Here is a 13,886-nt window from a genome sequence, read left to right on the forward strand (position 1 = left end):
GCTGGATGACAATCCATCGGGACCCTGGGCTTTCCCCAGTTTTAATTCTTTAAGGACTTCTACAATTTCTTGCATAGACACAGTCCTCTGTAGGATGTTATTTTAATGAGCAGGGACTTGAGGAAGTTGGATTGGAGGAGGATTAACATTCTGCAGGTCAGTTGGGAGGACTGTGGTGATGAGGATACATATAAGGATTACTAAAGTTGATAGAGTTTATTTTCAAATGTGCCTGGTGTTATTTTAGATGTTATGGCAACAGTTTACCTGATTTGCGCAACACTGTTCAGTCCTACAGAGTTCTCCTTTTAAGGTACAGGTAGGGTCTATCTAGTAAAGCTTTGTTCAACAAATGTTTTATTCCTTTATATTGCTACAGGGCTAATTTGTTAGTAAAGTTATATTTCTTTAATTACTCTAGGGCTTGTAAAATTTGTTGATCTAAGGATTCAATATTCCTGTCAATCTGGCTGCACAACTGAGCTTTTGCTGAAGCGCATATGTCCTTTAGACTGAGTTTAAGAGTCTGCCACCAGGTCAGTACTGGCATAGAAGTAGGAGAGTTCCTATGGAGGTTTCTATTTCCTTTATCGCAAACATTTTAGTGTCACTGTTAATGAGGCTAAGAGGATCCATTCTCCAGATGTTATCCCTTTGGGACTTATGTGAAGCCCAGTTGATTGCTATTTTCACCCATCTATGGTGAGTAAGAGAGCAGGAAACCTTTTCAATGTCTTTCACAGCATTAATCAACTGAGGAGAGGCTAAATAAATGTCTAATCTGTTGCTATTGTTTCTGGAAGGAGTGGTAGAAGGGCATCCTGTTCTAACGGGTGTGTGAGTCTCCATATGTTGTAGAGTTTTAGTTCCTCTGTCCTGTCTATCTTGATCACTCTTTGTGTGCAGATTGACACTTTTCCTGAAAGACTGGTATGGTCGTTGGCCAAATCCCGTACTGCATTAAAGTCTCCCTGTAATAAGGACTCGATCATTTTGATTGTTGAAGAGTTCCAGTGTTAAAAAGAAAGTTTCATTGAATCCTGGAGCATTGTTGTTATGGCCATAAACTGAATCAAATATGACTGGACCTACTGGTGTTTTTTTCACAATCTCCTAGCTACCTTCTGATTCTGATACATGGTCTGTGCACTGCCATTGCAAGTTGGGATGTATAAATGTATCTACTCGTTGCTTGATAGTGTTAGCTAAACTAATTAATTTTTGTTCCTTAAGGCAACTTCTTAAACATTATTGATGATTTTTACCTATTTTTAATTCTTGATTTAATACTACAGCACATCTTTGTTTAATGAGCCAGTGGAGGAAAGCATTTTCTTTGACTTTTGAGTGTAATTTATGGGTATTAGCTGATAGTAGAAGCATGTTTTTTTTTTCATTTTTGTTCTAAACAGCAAAGTAAAAATGACCTTACTAGCACAGCTACAACTATAAAAATAACAGAAACAATACATTAGGATTTAATGGGAAACATACTACCCAGGTGCTAAAGGCACTGGGATGAATGCAGTTAGTACTGTGTACAAAAGGCAACAACGGCCAGTAAATGCCACTTCTGGTACTAATGAGATACTCTTAAAAGTCACTTACTTTTAAGTAACAGCACACTAAGATGAGTTGGGGCATACACCGACAGTGGCAGCTGGTGATTTCAAATTAAAGGAGGGCTGCAGGAGACAGCTGAATGGGTGGGGCCAATGGGAAGGGGTGTGGCCAACTAGAAAGGGGTGGAGTTATGCTCAAAACCACAACAACTGGAACGTTAATTAAATATGCTGCCCTGGGTGCCAAACAGTCATTATGAGAGTCCAATCAAGACAAAATGAAGTGTAGAAGAAAAAAATATTTCAATGCATTGGCTACATGACAACTTACTTACTATCCAGATGGAAACAGGTTGTGAGGCATGAAAAAATAAATTACTTTTTAAAATACATTACTGGAATGCCAGTCAAAATCAAGTATAAAAAACAAGCAGCACTCAACTCAAACCACAACTCCTTGCACTCCAGTTCTAATTATAATTTATATTCAGCTTTATAAAATTACCAAGTAACATGCTAAAGGTAGCAATCTCTGTAATACCCCCACTTGTAAAAATGTTTCTTATCCAAAAAAGGCCTGCTGCCTGACACAACTATCTACTTGTTTCATGGGGAAGACATGATCAAAGTAAAAAATGAACAGCAAACAAGAAACAAGCTCAAGATAAATTGCTTAAAGGATTCCTGCACAAGTTATGGACCACACATGATAGATTGGCATTCTCTTTATTTTACGGGTAAGCCTGCAAAGATGACTGCAAGTCTCCAACAAAAGATGAATGCAAGTCTCCAATAAATGTAATGAGCTTCTGAAAATACTATAATCCTGTCCTTTTATTACAAATACTGTCATATGCATTTCAATACCCAAGGCTTATACATTATCTAGTTATGTAAATATTCTCTGCATGGCAACAACAAAAAGGCTTTCAATGCTGGTAATTCTTTAACAGTATGCTTATTAAAGCTTACTTGCATCTTACAATCTCCGACAAGCTTACCTGATGCTCATTAAATCATTTCTACTTAAACAGAGCAAGAGGGCACTGGGACAGCATGCATTTCCTGAATAATAAGAAGCATAAATCAACAGTATAAAAATCTGACAGAAAACCAGAACATTCTACAAATTCAAGGACAGATGAAAAGCCAGGTCGTACTTGTGGTCTACCTTGGATGGGGGAATACTCTGCACACTTACACTGCATAACTGCTCCTTGCCTTCCTTGGACACATCCAGAGCCACTACAATGGGGAGTGGGGTGCAGCAAGTATGTCATAATTTGAAATGTCTCTGGCTGACAGTGATGGCTCTGACACTCATACCTCTCAACTTCAGAGCAAGAAATCTGGACAAAGCCATACATAGAACTAGAAGTGGGACACAGGCCCAAAAATAAGGACAATTTTTAAATATTGCTCTTATTAACTTAGATACTAGAGCAGTAATAGATCTTGCATTAGTACAAATTTTCTGAAGGGTATAAAATCTGAAACTCAAATGTCTGTCATTATTTTCTAACTTCAGTCTTTAATGACTTGCCACTAATTTGCCAGAAAACCACAATTTTATGAAAAACAGACCAAAAATGTGATGCAAAAATACAAAGTTGCCACACAATACAGCTGGGAACCTATCAAAAAAAGGACACCTTTTTAATATTAACACTGTTAACTTGAGCAGCTAACAAAATAAGAACATCTACATGCATTTCTGAAATAAAAGTAATCTATAACTCTGATCATTACATTTATATACAATTGTAAACCTTCCACATTTTCTTCCAAAATTGCCATTTTGAGGAGGGATTATTAGGGGAGAGCAACATTTTTAGCCAAAATTGGGGACAATTGAGAGGTTTGGATATTCCTAATTCTACAAAGCGATTTGCACATGCCTCTCAACCTCTTAATGCAGGAAATCTGGACAAGGCCAAATATATTGGGGGAACATACAAATACTACTAAAAATTGCTCTTGTATAAACTTAACACAGTTGATAGAATAACAGGTCTTACATTAGCATACATTTTTCTGAAGGTTATGACGTCTGGAACTCAATGTCTGTCATTTAGTGACTTCATTCCTAAATGATTTGCTAGAAAACCACAAATTTTATTAGGAACAAACCAAAAATAAGAAGCAAATATCTATTCATTCTGCAAAAATATGGACAACTGAGAGGTATAGTCCAACCAGGGCTGTCTGAGTTTGCTACCCTTCCCCCCTCACAAAATCATGGTCGAATGGAGCCTCCCCCCCTGCAGCCATTCCAACGTCCCATTCCTTGGTTATTTTTCCCCATTTACCATAAACACTGTAATGTGCATACTGCTTTACTTCTGTGATGATTTAGATTTCATTTGAAAGTTTTATTTTGCATTTTACACACAAACCCTAATAGATATCTGTTAAACAAAACAATGCAGTCTCACAATCAAAATAGACTTAGTATTAAAACTTTTCTACCCTTGAAACTCACATGCATTGAAACAGCATTGAACCCCACATTCAAAGAAAATACATTTTGCCAGTGGCAGATAAAGATTAACTCTGGGCTGTTTTCAAAATCATAGGCCCCTTGAACATGAAACATACACATGCTCTTTGATACACCTTCCTGACTGTATTATATTATATTCCTTGTACAATACAGTACAGTTGTTAAGGGGGCATTTTAAAGTTATTGTTTTGAACATTTTTCCAGTAAACAATGAAACAAAATGCATGCACCAATGACAAAACCACCCAATTCAGAACATTTCCATCATAAAATGTCTACTCAACCTTCTATAGTCCACCAGTATCAGTAAATCTGCACAATCTCTGAAGTAGTAAAATCCACATTAAAGAAATCTGTAAGTAATAAAGAGGTTGCTGCTAGCAAACAACTTTATATGTCATTGTTTCATCTACAAATAAAGTGCCTGTTGCCCTTGAAAAATAAATTGCGTATGTTGCATGCATTAAAAAAATGATAAGCTAGTAATACCGCAATAGGGAATGGATAGCAAATTGATGACAGGTTCATAGTTACTAGGTATCTTTGCCAAAAAGGACTGCAACATCAACCCCCTTTACAACACAGTACAGTATCAGCAATGCATCTACCTACTGTGGGAGTAGAACCCACAGCCTTCTGCATCAAAAGCAAACACACTACCTGTTGTGCTATTAACAATGCAAGGTGACTATGCATAAGCAGCACTAAACCTTTGTTCCCCTGAAGCTCTCAGCTCCTTGCAAAATCTACTCGACACTCAGCTGTATCTCTGAACTTTGCAGCACAAGATATCTGGAAAAAGCCAACATTTATTGGGGGGAGCAAAAGGCCAAAAACCAGGGACACATTTTAAACATTGCTTGTATAATGTTGGAAAGTTGCTAGAATAAAATGCAGTGTTACCACCATATATTTCACTGCCACGTCTTGAACCCAGGGGACCCTGTGCAAAACAGTCAGAGAAACATACCACTATGCCAAACCAGCTAAAACAGAGGAAGATAAACTTAAATGGCTACTATTTAGTGAATTCAGTTCTCACCATAGCTGTCAACCTCTTAGCAAAAAACACATGAAAAAAGCCAATAATGTGGGAATACAGCTGCCAAACATATTCAGTGAATTCAGTTCTCACCATAGCTCTCAACCTTAGCACAAAATACCTGGACGAGGCTAATAATGGGGGAATACAGTCCCAAAATATGGGCAAATTTCAAATATCCATGTTATAAACTTAGACAATTGCTAGAATAAAAGTTTTTATTTTACCATGTACTTTTTGAAGAATATGAAGTCTGAAATTCAAATGCCTGTTATTTTTAAACATTTGTTAACCAGGAAACTAGTCTGACTTGGAACAAAAGCAAGTCACATTTCAACAGAGCAGGGAGAAACACTCTAAATACATCTTTGTAAGGGATGGGAGAGCATGCAAACTCCACACAGAAGGCACCTCAGCCAAGAATCAAACCACAGAACCTACAGCTGTCAGGCAACAATGCTACCAGTACACCACTGCACTACAAATCTTTGCAAGGAAATATGAAGATACAGAAACCACAGATTTTATGAAGAACAGAACAAATATGAGGCAGAAATCTGCAATTTTTTTTACAAATAGTGGTGAGTAGGGAATTCAGGTCCTTACCACCTGCATCCAAGGTACAGGTTTCAAGCCTGAGTATTTCTACCCACCACCATGTGTTAACAAGTGCATTACACACATTCTTACTTTAAAACCCACATACAAAAAATATTGCACAGTGCATTTCAAAAGTACACCTTCTTAATGAGAGATCACAGAGAAACTTACAAAAGCAAAACAAAAATGCAGCAATAAACTCCAGACATAACAGTGTTTTTGCATGGAGAGCAAGTGCAAGTTGTACCCCACATGTGAGGGGTCAACCTTAATTATTCTTTTTATGTGCATTACCATGAAGAAAGAAGCAAAAACACTTGACTTTCTATGAAGGTTAAGTATTTCCATAGTTACATTCAATACACTGCACTGGTTAGGGGTCACCACAGCAGAACTCCAGTCCACTAATTATTGGCAGCAGATTTGTATGGTACCAGGTTGCCACCCTGATGCCCAACCTTCAACAAAGGCATGCCCATTTACACATGTCTTTCAGAGGTCACTTGGCCACAGGGAGGACATACAGACTGAACACAGAAGGTACTGCAGCCAAGAATTGAACAGGAAAACCTTTTGCTGTGAGGCAACAACACTACCACTGTACCACCGCTGCTTTTAAAATCTGGATATTGTGAGAAATTCTATTCATTTGAGAGGGATGCAGCTTATCCACTGCAAAAACACATTTTAGGCTACTATCCTTCCCTAATCATCAAATCACATTACTGTACATTCAGACTTCAGACACTATCAGATGATTATAATTTCTGTTTGACAGCAGTATGCTTCAGTCCCAGTCATATTCATTTTAATTAGCTGATGATGTGTTCTGTGCACCATCTGTCCACATAATCAAACTGTATTACATGAACTGACGACATACATAAGTTTATACCATAATTGTTGTTTTATGACACCACTTATTTGACAAATTATAACATACCTCAGAATCTTGACTTCCAAACCTCTGATTATGACTACACCCAGTTGTAAGTAGAGAGGGATTTATGTGACTAATTTAGCATATGATTATATCTTAAGGGGTTTTAAATCACCACAGCACAGCCATTTTTTAACATTCTCTTGACCACTCCTAAATAATTCCAAAAAGATAATTTTATTCTTTCCGTATAATATTTATGCATAATAAGCTAAGAAAAAACTTTAAATATAAGCCTTAACATAGTATAACATATTAAGCTATACTTATGTAATATTTAGTAAGGCTGTAGCAGTGTAACCTACTGCAGACACATGTCAAAGAATAGGCCAATACAAATATCAAACATTTCTTGTTTGTGATTTGATGGCTTTGTTTATGTCCCTTAACAATGAAAGAGTCAATGTGAGGTATTTTGCTGGAAGCAAAACAGAAAAGAAATATTAATTTTCTTGAATGTGAAGTCATGAAGAAGCTTAACAGTGAGAAAATCATCATGAAGTACACACCAGTCTGCTTGTGTTTTAAACAGACTGCAAACAATTTTTCTGTGGCTTTTATCACATGCATTGGCACTGAGACATTTTTATGCCATGCTTTGCAACTGTATTGCTAAACTGAGCAAAAATGAGTCACTAAATTATATCAGTTCCATGACACAAGGGACTGAAACAAACAGACAATATTTGAAAAATAAAATAATATTTAAAACATAAGCAAAATAGAAAGTTGCTATACATTCTACTTTTTTGAGGAGAGTGTTAAGTCTGAAAATGATGTTTGCCTTTAATGAATGACATAAACTTATGAGGGGCTAGGATTTGAATTCCTTGACCATCTTTTAGCATTTTATATCGTTAGATGCATCTATGGGAATGTGCCCTTAGGCAAGATTTCTTCCAGTCTTTCTGCTATATGCTCAGGAGCACAGACTGTAGAAGAAGGCAATGTGCAAAGTCCAGTTCATCGAATAACTATTGTTTAATTACAGTTCTCGTAAGTTTATGGGACCTTAAATATATCAGGGGATGATACAAATTTAACTGAAGACAGATTTTTTCCTTGTTTACACAAGCCAAAAAATAAAGAGTAACTATTTCAGAGCAAAATGTTATCTGTTTGTATCAATGACATCTTTGTTCTCAGCGCTTTGTATACTGTTCAGCGCATCTCAAGGTTAAGCGAAGGGCAAGCCTATGAAAGGCTTTTCCATATTTTTTTTTCAGACTTTCATCTTCACAACTATTAAACTGTTTAGTTTTGCATGTTTCTGCATTTCTGCTATTGTACTTTTGTTTGACATTATGGTAGCTGTTAAAGGGACCATAAAATCTAAGCAGTTTGCCTACCATAGTTTTTGCATACTAAAAGGAGGTATTATGCTTTGCAGACTGCCTAGAAAGACTCCTGTGATTTAAAGAGACATTTGTCATTTTCAGAATCTTCAGAAATGCAGTATTTATTAATAAACTGATTAATGAAATTAATGCAAAGTCGAGATACTTGCCTTCAAGTATTGCTTTTTGCTCAGTTTAGCAATGCAGTTCCAAAGCACGGCACAAAAATGTCTCAGTGCCAATGCATGTGATAAAAGCCGCAGAAAAATTGTTTGCAGTCTGTTTAAAACACAAGCAGACTGGTGTGTACTTCATGATGATTTTCTCACTGTTAAGCTTCTTCATGACTTCACATTCAAGAAAATTAATATTTCTTCTGTTTTGCTTCCAGCAAAATACCTCACATTGACACTTTCATTGTTAAGGGATATAAACAAAGCCATCAAATCACAAACAAGAAATGTTTAATATTTGTATTGGCCTATTCTTTGACATGTGTCTGCAGTAGGTTACACTGCTACAGCCTTACTAAATATTACATAAGTATAGCTTAATATGTTATACTATGTTAAGGCTTATATTTAAAGTTTTTTCTTAGCTTATTATGCATAAATATTATACGGAAAGAATGAAATTATCTTTTTGGAATTATTTAGGAGTGGTCAAGAGAATGTTAAAAAATGGCTGTGCTGTGGTGATTTAAAATCCCTTAATTTATAATCATATGCTAAATTAATCACATAAATCCCTCTCTACTTACAACTGGGTGTAGTCATAATCAAAGGTTTGGAAGTCAAGATTCTGAGGTATGTTGTAATTTGTCAAATAAGTGGTGTCATAAAACAACAGTTATGGTATAAACTTATGTATGTCGTCAGTTCATGTGAAACAATTTGATTACGTGGACAGATGGTGCACAGAACACATCATCAGCTAATTAAAATAAATATGACTGGGACTGAAGCATACTGCTGTCAAACAGAAAATTATAATCATCTGACAATGTCTGAAGTCTGAATGTACAGTAATGTGATCTGATGATTAGAGAAGGATAGTAGCCTAAAATGTGTTTTTGCAGTCTATAAGCTGCATACCTCTCAAATGAATATAATTTCCCACAATGTCCAGATTTCAAAAGCAGCGGTGGTACAGCGGTAGCATTGTTGCCTCACAGCACGAGGCTTTCCTGTTTAATTCCTGGCTGGAGTGCCTTCTATGTTGAGTTTATATGTCCTCCCTGTGGTCAAGTGACCTCTGTAAAACATGTATGAATGGGCATGCCTTTGCTAAAGGCTGGGCATCAGGGTGGCAACTTGGTACCATAAAAATCTGCTGCCAATAATTAGTGGACTGGAGTTCTGCTGTGGTGACCCCTAACCAGTGCAGTGTACTGAATGAAACTATAGAAATACTTAACCTTCATAGAAAGTCAAGTGTTTTTGTTTCTTTCTTCATGGTAATGCACATAAAAAGAATAATTAAGGTTGACCCCTCACATGTGGGGTACAAGGTGCACTATAGTTTATTGCTGCATTTTTGTTTTGCTTTTGTAAGTTTCTCTGCGATCTCTCATTAAGAAGGTGTACTTTTGAAATGCATTGTGCAATATTTTTTGTATGTGGGTTTTAAAGTAAGATTGTGTGTGTAATGCCCTTGTCAACATATAGTGGTGGGTAGAAAGACTCAGGCTTGAGCCCTGTACCTTGGATGCTGGTGGCAAGGACCTGAATTCCCTACCCACCACTATTTGTAAAAAAAAAAATTGCAGATTGTTGCCTCATATTTGTTCTGTTCATCATAAAATTTGTGGTTTTTGTATCTTCATATTTCCTTGCAATAGCTTGTACTGCAGTGGTGCACTGGTGGCATTGTTGCCTAACAACTACAAGTTCTATGGTTTGATTCTTGGCTGGGGTACCTTTTATGTGGAGTCTGCATGTCCTCCCATCCCTTACAAAGATGTTTTGGGAGTGTTTCTCCCTGCTCTGCTGAAATTTGGCTTTGTTTTGTTTCAAGTCAGACTAGTTTCCTGGTTAGCAAATTTTTAAAAATAACAGGCATTTGAATTTCAGACTTCATATTCTTCAGAAAGTACATGGTAAAACAAAACATTTTATTCTAGCAATTTTCTAAGTTTATAACATGGATATTTGAAATTTGCCCATATTTTTGGGACTGTATTCCCCCATTATTGGCCTCATCCAGGCATTTTGTGCTAAGGTTGAGAGCTATGGTGAGAACGGAATTCACTGAATATGTTTGGCAGCTGTATTCCCACATCATTGGCTTTTTTCAGGTGTTTTTTGCTAAGAAGTTGACAGCTATGGTGAGAACTGAATTAACTAAATAGTAGCCATTTAAGTATGTCTTCCTCCATTTCAGGTGATTTGGCATAGTGGTATGTTTCTCTGACTGTTTTGCACAGGGTCCACTGGGTTCAAGACGTGGCAGTGAAATCTATGGTGGTAACACAACATTTTATTCCAGCAACTTTCCAACATTATACAAGCAATGTTTAAAATGTGTCCCTGGTTTTTGGCCTTTTGCCCCCCCCCACACACACAAAATAAATTTTGGCATTTTCCAGATATCTTGTGCTGCAAAGTTCAGAGATACAGCTGAGTGTTGAGTAGATTTTATAAGTACCTAAGAGCTGCAGGGGAACAAAAGTTTAGTGCTGCTTATGGCAAGCCTGCTTGCATTGTTTATAGCACAACAGGTAATATACTTGCTTTTGATGCAGAAGGCTCTGGGTTCTACTCCCACAGTAGATAGAGGCATAGCTGATACTGTACTGTGTTGTAAAGGGGGTGGATTCTGCAGTCCTTTCTGGCAAAGATACCTAGTAACTATGAACCTGTTATCAGTTTGCTATCCATTCCCTATTGCGGTATTACTAGCTTATCATTTTTTTAATGCATGCAACATAGGCAATTTATTCTTCAAGGGCAACAGGCACGTTAATTGCAGATGAAACAATGACATATAAAGTTGTTTTCTAGCAGCAACCTCTTTATTAGTTACAGATTTCTTTAATGTGGATTTTACTACTTCAGAGATTGTGCATATTTACTGATACTGGTGGACTATAGAAGGTTGAGTAGACATTTTATGATGGAAATGTTCTGAATTGGGTGGTTTTGTCATTGGTGCATGCATTTTGTTTCATTGTTTACTGGAAAAATGTTCAAAACAATAAATTTAAAATGCACTCTAACAACTGTACTGTATTGTACAAGGAATATAATGTAATACAGTCAGGAAGGTGTATCAAAGAGCATGTGTATGTTTCATGTTCAAGGGGCCGATGATTTTGAAAACAGCCCAGAGTTAATCTTTATCTGCCACTGGCGAAATGTATTTTCTTTGAATGTGGGTTTCAATGCTGTTTCAATGCATGTGAGTTTCAAGGGCAGAGAAGTTTTAATGCTAAGTCTATTTTCATTGTGAGACTGCATTGCTTTGTTTAACAGATATCTATCAGGGTTTGTGTGTAAAATGCAAAATAAAACTTTCAAATGAAATCTAAATCATTGCAGAAGTAAAGCAGTATGCACATTACAGTGTTTATGGTAAATGGGGCAAAATAACCAAGGAATGGGACGTTGGAATGGCTGCAGGGGGGAGGCTCCATTCGACCATGATTTTGTGGGGGGGAAGGGTAGCAAACTCAGACAGCCCCGGTTGAACTATACCTCTCAGTTGTCCATATTTTTGCAGAATGAATAGATATTTGCTTCTTATTTTTGGTTTGTTCCTCATAAAATTTGTGGTTTTCTAGCAAATCATTTAGGAATGAAGTCACTAAATGACAGACATTGAGTTCCAGACGTCATAACCTTCCGAAAAATGCATGCTAATGCAAGACCTGTTATTCTGTCAACTGTGTTAAGTTTATACAAGAGCAATTTTTAGTAGTGTTTGTATGTTCCCCCAATATATTTGGCCTTGTCCAGATTTCCTGCATTAAGAGGTTGAGAGGTACATGCAAATCGCTTTGTAGAATTAGGAATATCCAAACCTCTCAATTGTCCCCAATTTTGGCTCAAAATGTTGCTTCCCCTAATAATCCCTCCTCAAAATGGCAATTTTGGAAGAAAATGTAGAGGGTTTACAATTGTATATAAATTTAATGGTCAGAGTTATAGATTACCTTTATTTCAGAAATGCATGTAGATGCTCTTATTTTGTTAGCTGCTCAAGTTAACAGTGTTAATATTAAAAAGGTGTCCCTTTTTTGACAGGTTCCCAGCTGTATTGTGTGGCAACTTTATATTTTTGCATCACATTTTTGGTCTGTTTTTAATAAAATTGTGGTTTTCTGGCAAATTAGTGGCAAATCATTAAAGATTGAAGTTAGAAAATAATGGCAGACATTTGAGTTTCAGAGTTTATACCCTTCAGAAAATTCGTACTAATGCAAGATCTATTACTGTTCTATTATCTAAGTTAATAAGAGCAATATTTAAAGATTGTCCTTATTTTTGGGCCTGTGACCCACTTCTAGTTCTATGTATGGCTTTGTCCAGATTTCTTGCTCTGAAGTTGAGAGGCATGAGTGTCAGAGCCATCACCGTCAGCCAGAGACATTTCAAATTGTGACATACTTGTTGTACCCCACTCCCCATTGTAGTGGCTCTGGATGGGTCCAAGGAAGGCAAGGAGCAGTTATGCAGTGTAAGTGTGCAGAGTATTCCCCCATCCAAGGTAGACCACAAGTACAACCGTGGCTTTTCATCTGTCATTGATTTTGCAGAATGTTCTGGTTTTCTGTCAGATTTTTATACTGTTGATTTATGCTTCTTATTATTCAGGAAATGCATGCTGTCACAGTGCCCTGTTGCTCTGTTTAAATAGCAATGATTTAATAAGCATAAGGTAAGCTTGTTGGAGATTGTAAGATGCAAGTAAGCTTTAATAAGCATACTGTTAAAGAATTACCAGCATTGAAAGCCTTTTCGTTGTTGCCATGCAGAGAATATTTACATAACTAGATAATGTATAAGCCTTGGGTATTGAAATGCATATGACAGTATTTGTAATAAAAGGACAGGATTACAGTATTTTCAGAAACTCATTGCATTTATTGGAGACTTGCAGTCATCTTTTGTTGGAGACTTGCAGTCATCTTTGCAGGCTTACCCGTAAAATAAACAGAATGCCAGTCTATCATGTGTGGTCCATAATTTGTGCAGGAATCCTTTAAGCGATTTATCTTTAGCTTGTTTCTTGTTTGCTGTTCATTTTTTTACTTTGATCATGCCTTCCCTATGAATCAAGCAGATAGTTGTGTCAGGCAGCAGGTCTTTTTTGGATAAGAAACATTTTTACAAATGGGGTTATCACAGAGATTGCTACTTTCAGCATGTTACTTGGTAATTTTATAAAGCTGAATATAAATTATAACTAGAACTGCAGTGCAAGGAGTAGTGGTTTGAGTTGAGTGCTGCTTGTTTTTTTATACTTGATTTTGACTGGCATTCCAGTAATGTATTTAAAAAGTAATTTTTTTTTCATGCCTCACAACCTGTTTCCATCTGGATATTAAGTAAGTTGTCATGTAGCCAATGCATTGAAATATTTTTATCTTCTACACTTCATTTTGTCTTGATTGGACTCTCGTAATGACTGTTTGGCACCCAGAGCAGCGTATTTAATTAAAGTTCCAGTTGTTGTGGTTTTGAGCATAGCTCCACCCCTTTCTAGTTGACCACACCCCATCCCATTGGCCCCACCCATTCAGCTGTCTCATGCAGCCCTCCTTTAATTTGAAGTCACCAGCCACCACTGTATATAGCTGTAGCATAATATGATACTTTGAAGTGCATTACTGTGCTATATCAAGTGTCAGAGTTTAGAAACAGATGAACAGTATGGGAAAAGAACTGCCAGATGACATGTG

Source organism: Protopterus annectens, chromosome 2.part1 (assembly GCF_019279795.1).
Source record: "Protopterus annectens isolate FY-2018-M chromosome 2.part1, PAN1.0, whole genome shotgun sequence".
NCBI lineage: Eukaryota > Metazoa > Chordata > Ceratodontiformes > Protopteridae > Protopterus > Protopterus annectens.